Raw genomic sequence first — 16621 nt, forward strand, 5'->3', positions numbered from 1 at the left:
TTACAAACAGTTATACAGGCCTAAACAAGAACATTGCACATGAATCACTCATCAAAAATCAAAAGCTAAGGAACCTGCAGAAAAAAAAAAATAAAAAAAAGCTGACATTTGGAATACTTCCTTAATGGTAACATTTTTTCCTAAGAATTCCCTCTTTTATGTACACCTGTCAGACGTGTGGCTCTTTGTGTAAAGTTTATTCTTTTGCACAAACAATTGCAATTAATTGGCATTTCTGCAGGAGATCTCACTGTAACTTCTAGTTTAAATTGTCTCAACTGGTTGGAATAATGTATTCTTTATAGCATCATACCTAAAAATTGCCTCTGTATACCATATCATTTTAAGGAATAACATGATTCTAGCAATCTGGAAATAACTTCAAATATTTCTATTTGAATTTCTGCCAGCCAGGGCTAGTTTTGTTACAGCATAATCTAGAAAGATGCATTAGACTCTATTTTTTCTGTCTCATAAGCCATTGTATAGTTTAAAGATATAAGAAGTATTTCTATATTTTTCTATCTTTTTCTGTGAGAAAAAAAAAAAAGTAGCTCTCCTTGTAAAACCATCTATTAAAATTATTTTAATTAATTCATGTTCGCAACCAGAATTAATGGCTTTACTGGCAAAAAAAACCAACAAAAAAAAAAAAAAAAAACCAACAAAAAACCACCAATACGATCTGCCATGCTATTAAAGGAAATGGGGTCCATTTTCACATTGTAGAACCAATGAGATTTTATCGCCAGCAGCCCATTGCTGCAGTTTACTGAAATGTAAAAGGAGAGAAGGTAAATCATTCATTTGGCAGCTGTAATGAATGCCAGCCATGTCCTAGGGTCTATCAGGCCTGGTCAAGGGAGGTCATTGTGCTGCTCTGCTCTGCACTGGTGCAGCCTCACCTTAATTCCTGTGCATGGTTTTGGGCACCACAATATAGGAAAGACATTAAACTCTTAGAGAGCATTCAAAGGAGGGATGCAAAGATGGTGAAGGGCTTTGATGGGAAGCCATTTGAGCAGTGTCTGAAGTCTCAGAAGAGATGACTCAGACTACCTCTAAGTTAGTTTTAAGACCTTGATGTCAGCTTTAAAATTCAGTCTCTTTTTTGTGTCTAATAAAATAATTGGTCAGATAATTAAGAATGCCAATTCCTGGTACAGAGCCTAAATGGCTTACCTTTCTTCTATGGCTTCAGGAAGTAAACAAATTCCAGTAGAGGCTTCCCAACAAAAGGGCTAATTTTCAGGTGTTTTGAGCATAAGTGGCTTCTCTGATTTAGAGGGTCACTGAGCTGGGAAGGGAACTCTGGAGATCACCTATGGCACGACCCCTGCTCAGAGTAAGGTCAACAAGAACAGGTTTTCCTGTTCCACGTCAAGCTGGATTTTTAATTTCTCAAAGGATAGCTACTCTTCCTGGGTTTCTTCTAGTGTTTGACAACCCTCACAGTAAAAATATTTCCTTATTTCTTGGAATTTCATGTATCACAGTTTATGCCAATTGACAACCCTGTCAATGGGCACTATTTGGACTTGGAACTACTGAATAAAAACCTTACCAGTAAAGACCTGCTGCTTTACTCGTGACAGCCCCTCTTGTGGCCCTTCACATTGCCTGCCAGATTCAGCTTCAGATGGGCTTTGGTTTCCCTAAGTCCACTCTGAGTGCTTGGACAGTGTCTCTATATCTCTCCTGGGTAACCTGCCCTGCTCCCACCTCGGATACCCTTCCCTTCTAGGGCTGACTTTGGTCAGAAGCAACTTGTTCCTTCTCTAATTTTCTTGCCACCTTTGTTCTCCAGCCCTGACAGCCCTGTCCCAGCATCCCAGCCAGGAGGAGGATAGCTGGGGGGCACCAGGGCAGCCTCAGCCCCTTGCACCAGGCACCTCCCTGGGGAAAAGGATGGGATGCAGCTCAGATGGGACATGAACATTTGGGTGAGGCTCAGGATCAGGTCCACTGCTGGAAACCAGGATCAGACAGTACTTCAGAAGTAAAAATTATTCATTTTAATACTTTTTACTCTTTTTTTCAGACAAAGTAACTTTACAAATTCAGCAAAACACATGAATATTTGTCAACCATATCTGTATTATATGCCAAAAAAATCATTCATCTATACAAAGTAGATTGAGGAAGTATTTTTTATCTATTACATGCTTGAAACTAACTCGATGTATCTTATCCTTTTCAACCCTGAATCTGATATTGCCAAATAAATTTGCCTGTTCCAGAGTAGAAATTTACTGTGTTTTTAATTCTAAATTGTAATATACTTTTTTAAAAAATCCAAGGTATTAATATCAGTACTTTGATATGGATTTTTCAAAATATATGTTCCTGGCAAAGCCCATGGAATCCCTTTTAAATAAGCTTAAATACTAATCAGTGTATACAGTCTGTAAATCTCATGAACTTCCACTTTAAATTGTTGTAAATCATTTTGTTTTCCAACATACATTCTACAAAAAGGCAATACATCAAGAATCAACTCTTTTTTAAAAAAATTGTTAAATACATACCTCAAACTGCGTTTAACCTGGATTCCTTCAATTCTATCAAAGCCATGGATTTCAGAGAGGCTTTGTCAGAAATAAAATGGGGATTGAGAATGTGGATAAAGCAGCTTTCAGATGAAGGGCCATATACTTAGCTTCATTTTTAGCTTTATATCTTTAGCTTAGCTTTATATGTATCTCTGATCTTTCCCTGTGAAAAAAAAAAGGTCCTGTGTGTATTTCATCATACAACCAGTAACAGAATTATTACCTCTTTAAAATATAGGTACAGCTGAATGGTAATTGCAATGCTTATGAGGATTTCCTATTCAAATTAATATAATGGAGTTAGCCTGAAAGTTCTGTGGAGAGGACCGGTTGCACCTGGATTACATGTGGAAGAATGTGGCAAAATAGAAATTACCCAAATGATCTCATCCTGACATCAAGTCTTTGCGCAGGTTATCTTTTTTACCTAGCCCTATTTTGCATGAGGTAGTCCAGAATACAGAGTGAAAAACTAAAACTCCTATAGATAAATGGAAGACCTCAGTGAAAAGGATAGTACTCAGATTTGTGGGCTTACATTTCCAGACCAGAGGTGAAAATAGTGGACCTCCCATTTAGCACAATGGATTTGGTGATACAGACTTTGGGAACTTGTATACAAAGTTGGGGCCTTACCCCCAGACTTTTAGTTTCCATTTAGTTCACACCTGGCACATGACTTTTCCAGATGTTTAATAGGTATTTAAAACAAACAAACCAGCTTTTCTTGCTGCAATAACCCACAGGAAAAAATTAGGTCCCTGGGGAGTAATCTTCTGGTTTTCCAATTTATATTATCCTTTGGCCACTTCATTGTGTAGTGCTATATATTTTCCTTGGTGCTAGTGAGAGATGTGTTCCCTTTTCTTGTAATCAAACTTAAAAAAAAAAATGCAAATTAGGGCATGACCCTGAAGTCAAGAAATGTCTCTGGTTGCTGATTGAGCAGGCTGATTATCCAGTATGGTTTCTTTAAAGCCTTTGCAATAGAATAAGATTGTGCTTAGACCACAGTTCATAGCCATGGATATTTGTGTCAAGGCCTCCTGTAGGACATCTAAGCTTCCCAGTTTTACATGCAACACGGACCACAGCCATTTCAGTGCACAGCAGCTCATTGCAAGCAGCTACTGGTGAGCTCAGAGCTGTGCACTTGCTCCTTTGCACCAGTTACCAGTCGAAACTTAACCAACCCAGCAGACTGTTCTTTACTTTTTTTCTCCCAGCCATTCAAGCTTTAGAACATTATTACACCAGAAGTGTCATGACATCACTGAAAGCAGAGGTCTTCTAAAAGACTGTAAAGCCTACAATGGATAAGTAACTCAGCATGAATCCTAGAGCTCCTGCAATGAAGTTAATTCAGCTGTTGCATGTATAACCCAAAGACTAATGCAGAAAAGCAGAGCAGAGATAGGTAGCTAAGCTAAGCTCAACATAGGATAGAAATAATACTTAATTTTCAATTCTGGTATCCACATTTTGCAGCATTGATGAACTGGTAAAGGTACAAGGAAGAGTCACAGAAACTGAGTACTGAGGGAAATGTTTTACAGTGAGAGTTAAAGAGCTCATTCTATTTAATTCATCAAAAAGTACACCAAGAGATTAATTAATTAATCACAGTGTGTAAGTACTTTCATAAGAAGGACTCAGCAGTTTCTGAAGGCCTTTAAATGTAGTAAAGAAAGAATAAAAACATCAGAAGCTGAAAACTGTTCTCAAGAAACATCAGGTGACAAATCAAGCACAGATATTTGCTAGTGAAGGTGATTAACCATATGAACAACCTGCTAAGGGAAGAAAAAGACTCAATCTCCTGATGTCTTTATAACATGATACCTTCTGGAAAATGTAGCTATCTCTTTGAAAGATTCAAATTTAAAAAAAAAAAAAGATAAATTGTTAGAACAAATTAGCTAACTCTTTGTTAGATAGTTTGGTGTAACTGTGGCTTATGACATCTGTGAATTACTATGTGTCTGAAATGTCGGTAGGAAAAAAAAAAAACAGACTAAAAGAGCAGCAGACAAAGCCAGAACACAAACTGGGAACACAGCCCACTGCCAAGCCAGGAGAGAGCTGTATGGGATAAGTGCTGATTAGAAAAGAGCTCAGTGCTTCAAGGAAAGATAGCATCTCACCACATTTGATATTTGTTGTACTGAAGAAAAGAAGCTTTTGTATTTTTTTTTTTAATATAAATAGGATTTTAGCATCACCTTCTCTTTCCTTCTGACTTAAACTACTCCATAGAATCCGGATTTCTGGCTAACTGCTCAAGTCAAAGAAAGATAGCATTGAATTTTATAGGTTTGGTACAGGGAGTAAGAGGTGCAATTCAGAGGCCTGTGATCTGACTAGAAATTTTCATTATCTCAGTCTTTGAGTCCTTTAGGGAGTCTACGAGTTCTATTTGTTGATATGTCTTTCCTGTTTAATATAACATATTTGAATTAGTGGCTACAACTCTTAACATACAACTTTTGCATTCCTAATGCTCTTTAGTGCAACTTAGCATTGAGGGCATATTAAAAGCAGTTGGAAGATGTTCGTGCAGCCAAAGCTGAAAGGTCTCCAAAGTTCATTAATTTTCATCTTTAAATGTGCATCATCGTTTCACAGGCTACTGAAGAATTTTTCTTTCTTTTTATTAGATGGGTGACTACAGAGAGTTTTGCGTTACTTTTGACTGGAATTATATTGGTTATAGGATCCTTGTTCTTCTTTTAGAGCAGGGCCCAGTTGAGATGCACTCTTAGACTGGGCAGATCACCATTCTGTGTTCCCACTGAACTCATCTCACTTCCAGTCTCTTTAAATAGTTCATGAAGCTTGGCTGTTTTGAAGCATAACAGAATGACACTAACTCAGAAAGGCAGGGTTCATTGGATAATATTTCTATGATTTATTTGATTATTTGTTTGAGTTTGCCTTAAAGTATTTGACAAATCATTCATGACAGGATTTGGCAAACTGTAAAACTCACCAAACTTTGGTGTTTGCTTTGCAAAACATTGTTTTAGATATCAATGTAGTACCTGTACTAAAATGCACAGCCAGGGATTTCCATGCATCAAGCAGTGCACATCAAAAGATTACTGTTCCTACTTCTCACCCACAATGCAGATACAGGAAAAATTTGACTGAAGTACCAGTGCTAGTTTAGAAAACTTAGAAGAGGGTTTTTCCTGCACTTTGCAGTACTTATGGTTACAGCTGCACAGGACAGGATCAGTCTTTTTCCTGTATTTCAGGTGATTCTAAATCAGTTTCCAAAAAATAAGGTATATTAATCAATTCTGCGTGCTGCTCTAACCAGATGACTGTACATATTCTGGTGCTGTGTCACATTTGTTCTCTCTTGTTCCAAAAAGACACATTTTTAAACAGGCAGCTCTTCCAGCTTAACCTTGGTTCTGACTGTCAGGTGTGTCTTTTGGGGACTCTCGACTCATAGTCCACTGTAAGAGTTTGCAGCCAAATGCTAGTGTCCTACACCTGTGCAAGGCTATTCCCTCCTTGGCAGAACCAAAAGCCAAAGCAAATCCATGTTAGCTATTCTGCTCATAGGCTTAACAGGAAAATTTTGGGTCTCTCAGTAACAGTTGTAGTGACTCTTCAAGGCTAGAGGGAGGAGATAGGGATACAGATTTATTTCTATGTCAGTGATGTGAATAAATAGAATGGACTAAATTCAAGGCTCAAATGGGTTGAATTAGAAAATACCATTTAAATTGTAAAACAGCTCTTGAAATTATCCAGAATGGAATGTTCCCATGATTCTTAACCAAAAATACAGAAGTAATGAGGGTGATAATAATATGGTTTCCCACTTCTATCCTTCTGCAGTGATGACTTTCACATCACTGATAGCGATGCTAGTAAAGGAGTTGCATGACTGAAGCCTGCAATTACATCGTTTAAGCAGTGTTAACTTTTATAATCTTTTCCTCTCATAATCTTTAATGGAATATAGATTATAGTTAACTCATGCAAATCTATGGCTGTCAATAGGTAGAGTCTGGCACAGTGGATATCTATTTCAGTTATGCTTTAGACTGCATTACATAACAGTATCCACAGTCTTTTGTTACTTGTATCCTCCTTGCTGTTATGTGACATCTTTCACACTATTCATATTCACATCTTGTACAATCTGAAATGCACCAGAGTCCTGTATATCTTCCTCAGCCAAGATGCAGCTTAGCATTATTAAACTGATTTGCTGGGGTGTTTGATTCATGCATGTAGAAAGCATTCTGTGAGCTCTCTGAGGATGGGGATTTCCAGTCCTTAGAGAATTTTGAATTTGTTTTCAGTGAATTCAGATCATTCACTGGGATTATCTAAATATTCTGTGCCTTTCAGACAAATCAGAACTTCAATTACTGAAAATAAAATAAACACTGATTTAATTCAATAATTTCAATTTGGTTTAATAATATGTACAATGAACATGTAAAGTATTTAAGAGTGAAGACATTGGACTACATTTTGACACTATCAAAAACAAGACAGTTTGAGTCCATTGCTGAAACTTTGCTGTTTCCTTTTTCTTCAAAATGAAATTTCAAAAATTTTCAAAAAAAAAAGACTGAGTTGACATTTTCTGGTAAGTGGTTGACATTTTCTGGTTATTCAACCAGAGCTCTTCCAGAGTTAATCAGAGCCACCCTAGTTAATATCCTCAGAAAGGAGCCAACAGAACAGGAAGACACTTAGTGATTTATCATGAGGTGTAACATATTAAATGGGTTAAGAAGAAAAAAATATTCCTGAGTACCATTTTGTATTGATTTAAAGACTGTTAGGGTCTACAAATAGAGGAAGATTTGTCTTGATGGTATCGTATTGGTCTAGTTTGCTTAAGAGTATTGCATAGCAGCTGCTGCAGTTCAAGTTTTGGGGTTTTTTTAAATTTTGTGCTAAGCACTTGAAGTCCTACTTTGAAAACTCAGTAGGTAAACAGGGACCTCCTAAGGCTGTACACCCAACCCCTACTCTCAAGCAGGGTCACTTAGAGCAGGTTGCCCAGGACCACGCACAGCTGAATTTTGAGTATCTCCACAGATGGAGACTCCACAGCCTCTCTGGACAACCTGTTCCTGTGCTTGATCACCTTCACAGTAAAAGCATTGTGTTCAGTTGTGCTCAGATGGAATTGCATGTTTTAATTTGTGCACATTGCCTCGTGAGCATTGCTGAAAAGGGCCCAGATCCCTCACCTTCAGTCCTTCCCATGAGGTATTTACACTCTTTGGTAAGGCTCCCTTCAGCCTCCTCTTCTCCTGAGAGAAGGGGCTGAACTGTCCCAGCTCTCTCAGACACTCTTTCTAGAGGCCCATAGTCATGTTTGTGGGACTTCACAGCTTCTACATCTGGTAAAATTGCACTTTTGTTTTACATATTAGCAATTGGTTAACTTCCAACTGTGTGATTTACGTTCCAACTTAACTAATGTATTATAAGTACTTTTCTTGGAAGCAAATTACCAGTTAAAGCTAATCTGTGGGCAAAGCACTCTGCTGACTCATGTTACTTTAGTTTATTTAAGTGCCTAATAGGTCTGCAGTTGTGAACATGGTACACGTAGAACATTTCAAGGATTTTCACTGGGGTCTTACTGACTTCAAACTACAATTACTCATCGATCAAATGAAAGGCTGTGTGGTGGCATATGTTATTTGAAGGTGAGAACAATCCACATTATTCCAAGGGGCTCTTCTTTCATGTTTTTTGTGTGTTTGGTTGTTCTGATTTCATTATTATTACCCAGCATTTTCTGAAAATCAGTAGATCCATTCCCTGAACCCGTTTTGGTTTTTTTTTCCTTTGTTCGTCTATTACCATGTAACATTCTTAAAAATTAAGTAAACAGCAGACCAGGTCAATAACCACAGTGTCTGAAGTTACCAAAAGTAACAGTACATGTTATATCAGATTTGACTAACATATATATTGGTTAAGCTCTTCTTAATCTGACCAGAAAAATAGTGTTGGTGGCATCTTTCAAAAAATAAATACATACAGAACAGTTTTCAGAGAGAAAAAAATCATAACAAAACAAAACATAAAAACCAACTCTCCCTGAAGATGAACAATCTTTGGTAAACAACCAGCCTGTATTTACATTATTCACCATTTTCACCCAAGCATTTTTTCATGTAAGATATACAAGATATGACATTAGATAAATAACTGTGGGGAACAGAAACCCCATTTACAGTGAGATTTGGAGCCATTTTATGATCTCAGTAAAAGATAATTTTTGAACACGCCTTGCATAGGAAACTAGCACTACTGTTTCCATGGATTGATACATATTCTGCCTGCATTTCATTTAGGAAATAAACATGTGTTTCTTTATCACCCAAACTTTAATACATTTCAGGGGAGAATGGCTCTTTTTTTAACTGTGACTCATTCTTTGCTAATTCAATCAAGATGGAGCTGACAAAATAATGAAGATTTTGGAGGTATTTTTACCATGTTTGTCACTCCACCAAATGACAGTGCAAAGTTCCCTTGTCTGAATTTTGATCAAATACTTACCAGGAATGCTAAGCCTTTCAGAATCCCATAGTACCTGTTTCATGGCATGTGAGTTATTTGCTTTCATCTCCCCTTTACTGTATAAAAGAGGATCTGAGGCTGTAAAAACTTCAATCCAGAGATTCATGCAGCTGTACATAACAGATCCTTCCTCTCTCGTCATTGCAGCACAACATCAAACCAAACAAAATGTCTCAGAAAGCTACAGTATTTGCAATGAGGCTGTCACAGAACCCCTTTCCTGCTTTTGAAAGAAGTGGCTGAATGCCCAGCACCTGCCTCCATACTGACATTTTTCTGAAACACCAAGGTAAAAGAATCAACCTTTGTCAATATAATCTCAGTGATTTTTTAGAAACAATGAAATGAAATGCCTCATTCTCTATCCTTGGTTCTTGAATACAGGATTAAAATAAAGGACACATGATTTTATTGATTTAATGAGGGATGGAGGCTTCAGTGGAGCACTCCTTATGATTAGAGAACAAGCCATGTTTGCAGGTCACACAACCAGTTCTTTCCCATTTGCTTGGCTTTACCCATTTCTTGAGAACTTGTTTATGTATTTGGCTGTTAAAATGACCCACAGAGTTCACTCCTGTGCTGCTTCAAATGCCTGCAGTGATTTCAGTCTGTCTCTCTCAACAGGGAAAGAAAGACTGAAGGGACTGCAGCACAGTTCTGTAAACTAAAGAGATGAAGAAGAGCAGATAGGGAGAGAGAGAGAGGAAAAAAATGTTTAAAATGTTAGCTAAAACACAGCAACAGCAACAGGAATAACACCTCCTACCTATGAAGTAGGCTGTGTGCAGAATGCATTAATCTTTGAGTATATTTTATCAGATAGGAATCCCTCCCCCCAGCTATGAACTGAGATGTAAGCTAAAGGAGTTCTCTCATAGTGTTTGTGGTAGATTGATTCAAGAACAGTGAATTATCTCCTTCCTTAGACCTTTTACCTTTGAATTGTGAGGGTTTTTTTCTTTTAGTATTCATATGATATAAAATGACATTTTCATATGGTAATCTCTCCTCCTTGTATCATTGCTCTTCAAGATTAGCCAGAGGGATGAAACATAAAGAACAGTGACTTCCCAGGAAAACAAAACCAAAAAAAAACCAAACAAAAAAAAAATTAAAAACAAAACAAAACTGAAAACTAAAATTCATTCCTTATTGTCAATTTGGCTGTGTGATAGCAATAACAGAGTTACTGAGGCTTGGTGTACGTAAATTTGACACAATGGATGCAGGCTTATGTCATAAACACCTACAGTAATAGTTCTGTGTACATAAATACATATAAATAAACCAGATATACAGCATTTACTTTGCCTACAAGTTAAACTTTCTCCATTCCCTTTAGTGGTACGGACTCTGGACTTGAAAAGTTAGAAAAAGCAAGTGCCTAGCATGCAGTTTCCAAACCCAGCCTTTCCTCTCTCTCCCAATTCCGGTTTCCCCACACTGACCTACTGTCCCTCTGCCCATCTCTATTACTCTCAGTAGGCAAGTGAGTCTGAAACCAGGGGGCAAAATAATTTCTTCCCAATTATCTTAGGCCATGCAAGATAACCTCTCCTTCAAGGGCAGATGCTAAAATATGCACAGAGTTCTGATGTCTAGACAGTTATGAAATATAGGTGTAGGGCTCTGCACATGCAGAAGAGAAATGCATCCCAAATGAAGTGCTTTTATTTAAGAAGTATAATCATTGGGATAACTAATTACGTCAATACCACATAGTTAATTAAACCCATTATAGTTACTATTCCCATGGAGAGGAGGTCAGACAAAGCAACCATCCCCCTGACTCTCCTGTGCTAACAAAGGAGAGAGAAATTAAATATATTAAACAATGCTTCTCATTCAGGAGTTAGCAAGACTCATCGAAAGGGCTTGCGACTAGATTTGAAGGGAGAAAAGGATAAAACCAGGCTCACAAGAGATAAGCTTGGGGTCAGCACACCAGTGTTTGAGGGACAGTGTGCTAGCAAGGTCCTACAGTCTGGAGGTAGGGGATGGAGGCACATGCACTGCAAAGACACAAGAGTTATTGGTGTGTTAAGAACCAGAGAAGTCCCTGGGAATGGCCGTGTAGGAGTTAGGGTTTCTCCCTCTGAAAATGCACTGGAAGGAGCAGCCCAGCTGAAGGGCATCTGCAACAGCGCACACAGCCTGGGCAGCAAACAGGAGCTGGAGCCATTGCACAGCAGGACAAGTATGACATAGCTGCCATCATGGAAACTTGGTGGGTTCACTTGCATGACTGGAGTGCTGCAGGGGATGATGAAACTCTTCAGAAGTGAAGGCAAGGAAGGGGAGGTGAGGAGCAGCCCTGTATGTTAGGGAGAGTTTTGATTGTCTAGAGGTGAGTGACAGTGATGACAGTGTCTACAGGTAAAGAATCAGGAGAAAGCCCAAAAAGGCAGACATCCTGATGGGAGTCTGCTATAGACCACCCAGCCCAGATTAAGAGGTAGATGAAATATTCTATGAGTAGCTGGGAGAAGTCTCAGAATTGCTAGCTCTTGATCCGGTGGACGACATCAACTTACTGGATATCCACTGCAAACACAACACAGTGGAGAGGATACAGTCTAGGAGGTTCCTGGAGTGTGGAAGATAACTTCCTGACACAGCTGCTGAGGAAACCAACTAGGCATGGCTTCCCACCTGCTGACCTGCTGGTTTTGCATAGAGAAGGACTGGTGAGTGATGTGATGGATGGTTGGTGGCCATCTTGGACAAAATTATCATAGTTTTTGTTTCTTGCACAAATAAGGAGGGCATTAGCAGAACTGCTGCCTCGGATTTCTGGAGGGCAGACTTTGGCCTGTCCAGGAGACTGGTTGAGAGACCCCCTTGGGTGGCAGTCCTGAGGCAAAGTAGTCAAGGAATGGTGGATATTTTTCAAGAAAGGAGCCGAAAAGAGATGTCCTCAAGGGCCTATAGACAACCTGAGGGAGAAGAATGACTTGCCTGTAAAAAGAGCTTTAGCTCTTTTTTTAGAGCTTTAGACTTAGGGGCAAAAGAAAGAGTTTATGGCCTTCAGAAGAAGGGGCAGGCAACTCAGGAAGACTGAAAGGATGTTATAAAGTTATTCAGGGAGAAAATTAAAAGGCCAAAGGTCAACTGGAGCTTAATCATGCTACTGTAATAGCAAATCTACTACACCCTCAGTAAGTTTGCAGATGGCACTAAATTTAGCAGGAGTATTAATCCTGTGGGGGATGGGGAGGTTCTACAGGAGGATCTGGACAGGTTGGATTGATGAGCTGAGCCCAGCTGTATGAGGTTCAATAACATGAAGTGCCAAGTTCTGCACTTGGGTCACAACCCCGTGCAACGCTGCAAGCTTGGAGTGGCTGGAAAGCTGCCCCATGGGTGAGGCCACACCTTCCATCCAAAAGTGTGTTCACTTTTGGGGCCCTCAGTAAAAGAAGATATTGTGAGTATCAAATGAGGGAAACAAAGCTCAAAGGTGGAAGGACTGTAACACAAGTCTTATGAAGAGCTGGGGTTGTTTAGTCTGGGTAAAAAGAAAACTCAGGGGAGACCTTATCACACTCTACAGCTACCTGAAAGGAGGTTGTAGCCCGGTGAGGTCAGTCTCTTCTCCCAAATAACAAGAGAAAGGACAAGAGGAAATGACTTAAAGTTGTGCCAGGTGAGGTTCACGTTAGATATTAGGTAAAATTTCTTCACGGAAAGGGTTGATAAGCGCTGGAACAGTATCCCAAGGGAAGTAGTTGAGTCCCTGTGCCTGGAGTTATTTAAAAGACATGTGGATGTGGTCCTTACAGATACAGTTCAGTAGGGGACTTGGAGTGCTGGGTTAACAGTTGGACTCAATGATCTTAGAGGTTTTTTCCAACCCAGACAATTCTATGATTCTGTGAAGAGAAGAAAGGTTAACTACAGAGTCACTCAACAAAGAAACTGCACAGAGGTAATTTCTGTCAGACATTTGTATGGGACTTCTTCAGATGGAAAGTACTGTAGTTCCATTAGATTGTGCTAACAAAACAGATGAGGAGAAAACATGAGTCTGGCAGAGTTGTTTCAGATGTTTTTCAAATGACATTTGAATATATTTCTTCAACACTGGGTATATTTCATAAGTGACCAGAAAAACATGGCACAGAAGATAATGAAGTCAGCACTGTCACTCAGTTGAATCTCATCCCATCACTCCCACCTAAAGGCTGAATAGATAAAGATTACATCTCTGGATATCCAGAAGTGCTAGTTAGGAAAGTGTTTTTATTTCTGTTCCCACTCATCCCTCAGAAAAGTTTTTATAGATTGCTATCACCTGTCTTATAACGACAGTAATTATGGTAATTATGCTCTGAATCCAGGGACTAGGGTTAAAAGTCTGAGCCATAAGGAGGTCTTGAATAAGAACTTTCAATTTCTTATTTATTATCCAGTGAACATCTAAAGCAATAATACCAAGAGGTATATTTGCTCCAACAATAAAATAAAGACTCTGCAATTTTTGTGAAGTATGAGTTCACAAGTCCAAGAAATACACTTGCACATACATGCACACAGATACACCTTCACAAAGTTTGAGAGGTGTTTTCCCCAAAATATAGGCATTCCAGTCATCAGTGTTTGTGATAATTGTCAAAGTGAATGCTTTTCAACTTTTGATCCATGGACTCTTAGGGATCAACACCATACTCCAAAGGGGTCCATGAGTGGTGACAAGAAGTATATTTTCACATATATACAAGAAGCTTCCTCTGTAGTCCTCACCTCCTTGGAGATTTTGGAAATCCACAAGTAAAAAAAAAACTACTCTAATCCCACCCTGGAGGGAAAGAGGGAAGGATGAGAAAGGGAGGCAAGAGGGGAGGGAGGAAGGAAGGGATTAGGGAAAGAAAGTTGAGGGACAGTAAGCACTTAAAACTTTAAATTTTGCCTGAAAGAAAAACAGAATAACCTAATATTTGCAGGAAGTGAAATTTTGCTGCAAAACCATTTACCTCTCTGAGGCAATTCACAGCTTCCTAATAATGACCCATCATCCTTTTAAAGCCAGTCATCATAATGGTATTAATAACTGTATTATATTCTTGACTTACATAGTGGTAGAAACAGTATTTCTATACAGATACAAAAAACAGATAAACGAGACACAGCAACCAAGGAAATGCTAATACTGTACATTGCAATGTACAATAAAAATCCCAGACTAGTTCCAGATGATCTGGTTTGCCCAGAAAGCCCACAAAGAACAGCTTCCTGAAGAGATAGCAACTCACCTCAGAAATTATACTACTTCATCATTATGACACAGCACCCAGGTCAGGATGAGTGCTGTACCACATGTGACAAACTCAGTGTCACTCAGAAAACTTGTGGCAGACACAGTTATGCATGAGCTGGGAACATGCTAGAAGGAAACTAACCCCTCTCATGATGTTTCCCCAGGAAAACAGAGAGGGAGTGCATTGTATTAGTGAGGTACAGGACACCATGGGCACCTCGTAATTCTCTAGTATTTAAGCCTTTATTGAGGTCCTTATCTTCCTGTGTTTGCTGAGTCAGTCTCAGTCATTTAGGTCATCCTGAGACCAACTCATGTCATGATTCATTAGGGACTGGCCACACTTTCAAAATTAAAAGGATTCCCAAAGGGAAAATCTTGTGGATACCACTTTATACACTCAAAGATAATGTGATTTTTGTGACTTCAAACAAAATGAGATGAGAGAGGACATTGCTTCACATTGTCTATGCAACCAAGTCTCAGTGAGAGCTCTTCACAGCACTACTATTATGCTGTAATAGGGAAGACATGGAGAAAACATAAGTTCAAAAACTATTTTGACATCTCTGAAACATTCTGACAATACCTTACCTTTGACAAAACCTTGATATTAGTTCTCCTCTACCTTAGCACACCCACTGCACTCTACCACACCACTCTAGCAAGTAACCACGTCAAATACTGAGTCTGCTAGGAAAAGTGAAGCCCACAAGGACCCACAGTCAAGTGGCTGCTGCAGTGAAAATAACCAGAACATGAAGAGCCTTGAAGTAGACTGGAGTTAATAACTACCTGTTCATTCAGGTGGCTGGAACCTCTTTTCCCCACTGTTTCCCCACCAAACTTAGCTTAGACCAATCCAAGTCTCAAGCTATCTCTATAGCAGGAAATACTTTTCAGAGCTCAGATTCCCTAAGCTCATTCCCTGTTCCAAGTGGTGAAAACAGTCCCTGGCATGCTTTTTGCTCAGATAACCCAAAACTCTCCCAATCAATTCCCAGGTGTGAATCAGAGGTTAACTCAGAAGTTTTCCAGCTACACAGTTAGATATACCCAAATGATTTCTTTGCAAATCAGCAAAATTAAACATATGGGGACAGCCAGATCATGGCAACAGGACACAAGTCAAAGAAATGGTAATGATAGCATTTATTTTACTGTACAGAAATAATTTGGTTTCGATATGACCATTGATCCCTAGACAGGCAGACATCACGTTTTCCTACTTTACTAATTCAGTACTTAAATTCCCGAACTTCAGCTATTAATACTTGAAAACAAACCATTTATAAACTGTCAAAATGTTTCAGAAATATCAGAACAGTTTTTGAACTCACATTTCCTTCAATTCCTTCATGCTTTTGCTTAAGGTTTGCTGCCATAAATTCATACCTGTCAGCCAGAAAATTGTGTGATCAAGAAAATAATATACAAGTCCTGTATGGTTTGCTTGAGTTTTTTAATTGGCAGACAGCAGGCATGTAAAAAATAAGCTCTTCACTGAAGTGAATAGGCTAACTTTTAAGTTTCAAGATATTGTTTTTATTCTTCTATGAAGTCTAATCATACACTGTCAGAAAAAAAAGCCTACTCTCTGAATGATATTTTTATTGTTGTCACATAACAGTTTTCTAATCCCGAATTGGACAGCTGTACTTGTCAAATGTTTTCACTGATACAAGCGTTCAGTTCCAATTCAAATCAAAGGCAGACCTGTGTGCTCCCCCTGTCAGAGTGCTAAGACCAATTAGAGAAAGCTCCAGACACCTACCAGAATAAGAACTCATTCTGGAATTAGCGGCAGTTACTCATGTTTTTAAAATGCTCTTTTGACAACCCAAGTACACTAAAATTAAGAAATCTGCAATAAAGACCCTTATTGTAAAACTGTGAGACATCAGAGAGTAGCTTTTGCTAAAAAACCCTGATCCCACTGTGTACACTCACAATGCTGAGTATCTTCTTCTAGCTTCCTGCCTTGAGGCACCAAGTAAAAACCTGCCAAGTCTGTCTCTCTGGAAAGAACTGACCATCTGACTCATTTGCCCCAGAAGGACTTTGCTTGTCACACAGAAGACTTGCAGCATATGAAGCAGGAAGGCACCAGCATTGAATCCTGTCTGCCTGTTGCAGAAGCTAGTAGAGTGAAATGATATATATACAAAGGCAATGTTAATTATTATAGGTCCTGGGGTTTTTTGCTGTTTAGGAATGATCACTCACCCCTCCA

This window comes from Zonotrichia leucophrys, chromosome 3 (assembly GCF_028769735.1).
Source record: "Zonotrichia leucophrys gambelii isolate GWCS_2022_RI chromosome 3, RI_Zleu_2.0, whole genome shotgun sequence".
In the NCBI taxonomy this organism is placed as follows: Eukaryota; Metazoa; Chordata; class Aves; order Passeriformes; family Passerellidae; genus Zonotrichia; species Zonotrichia leucophrys.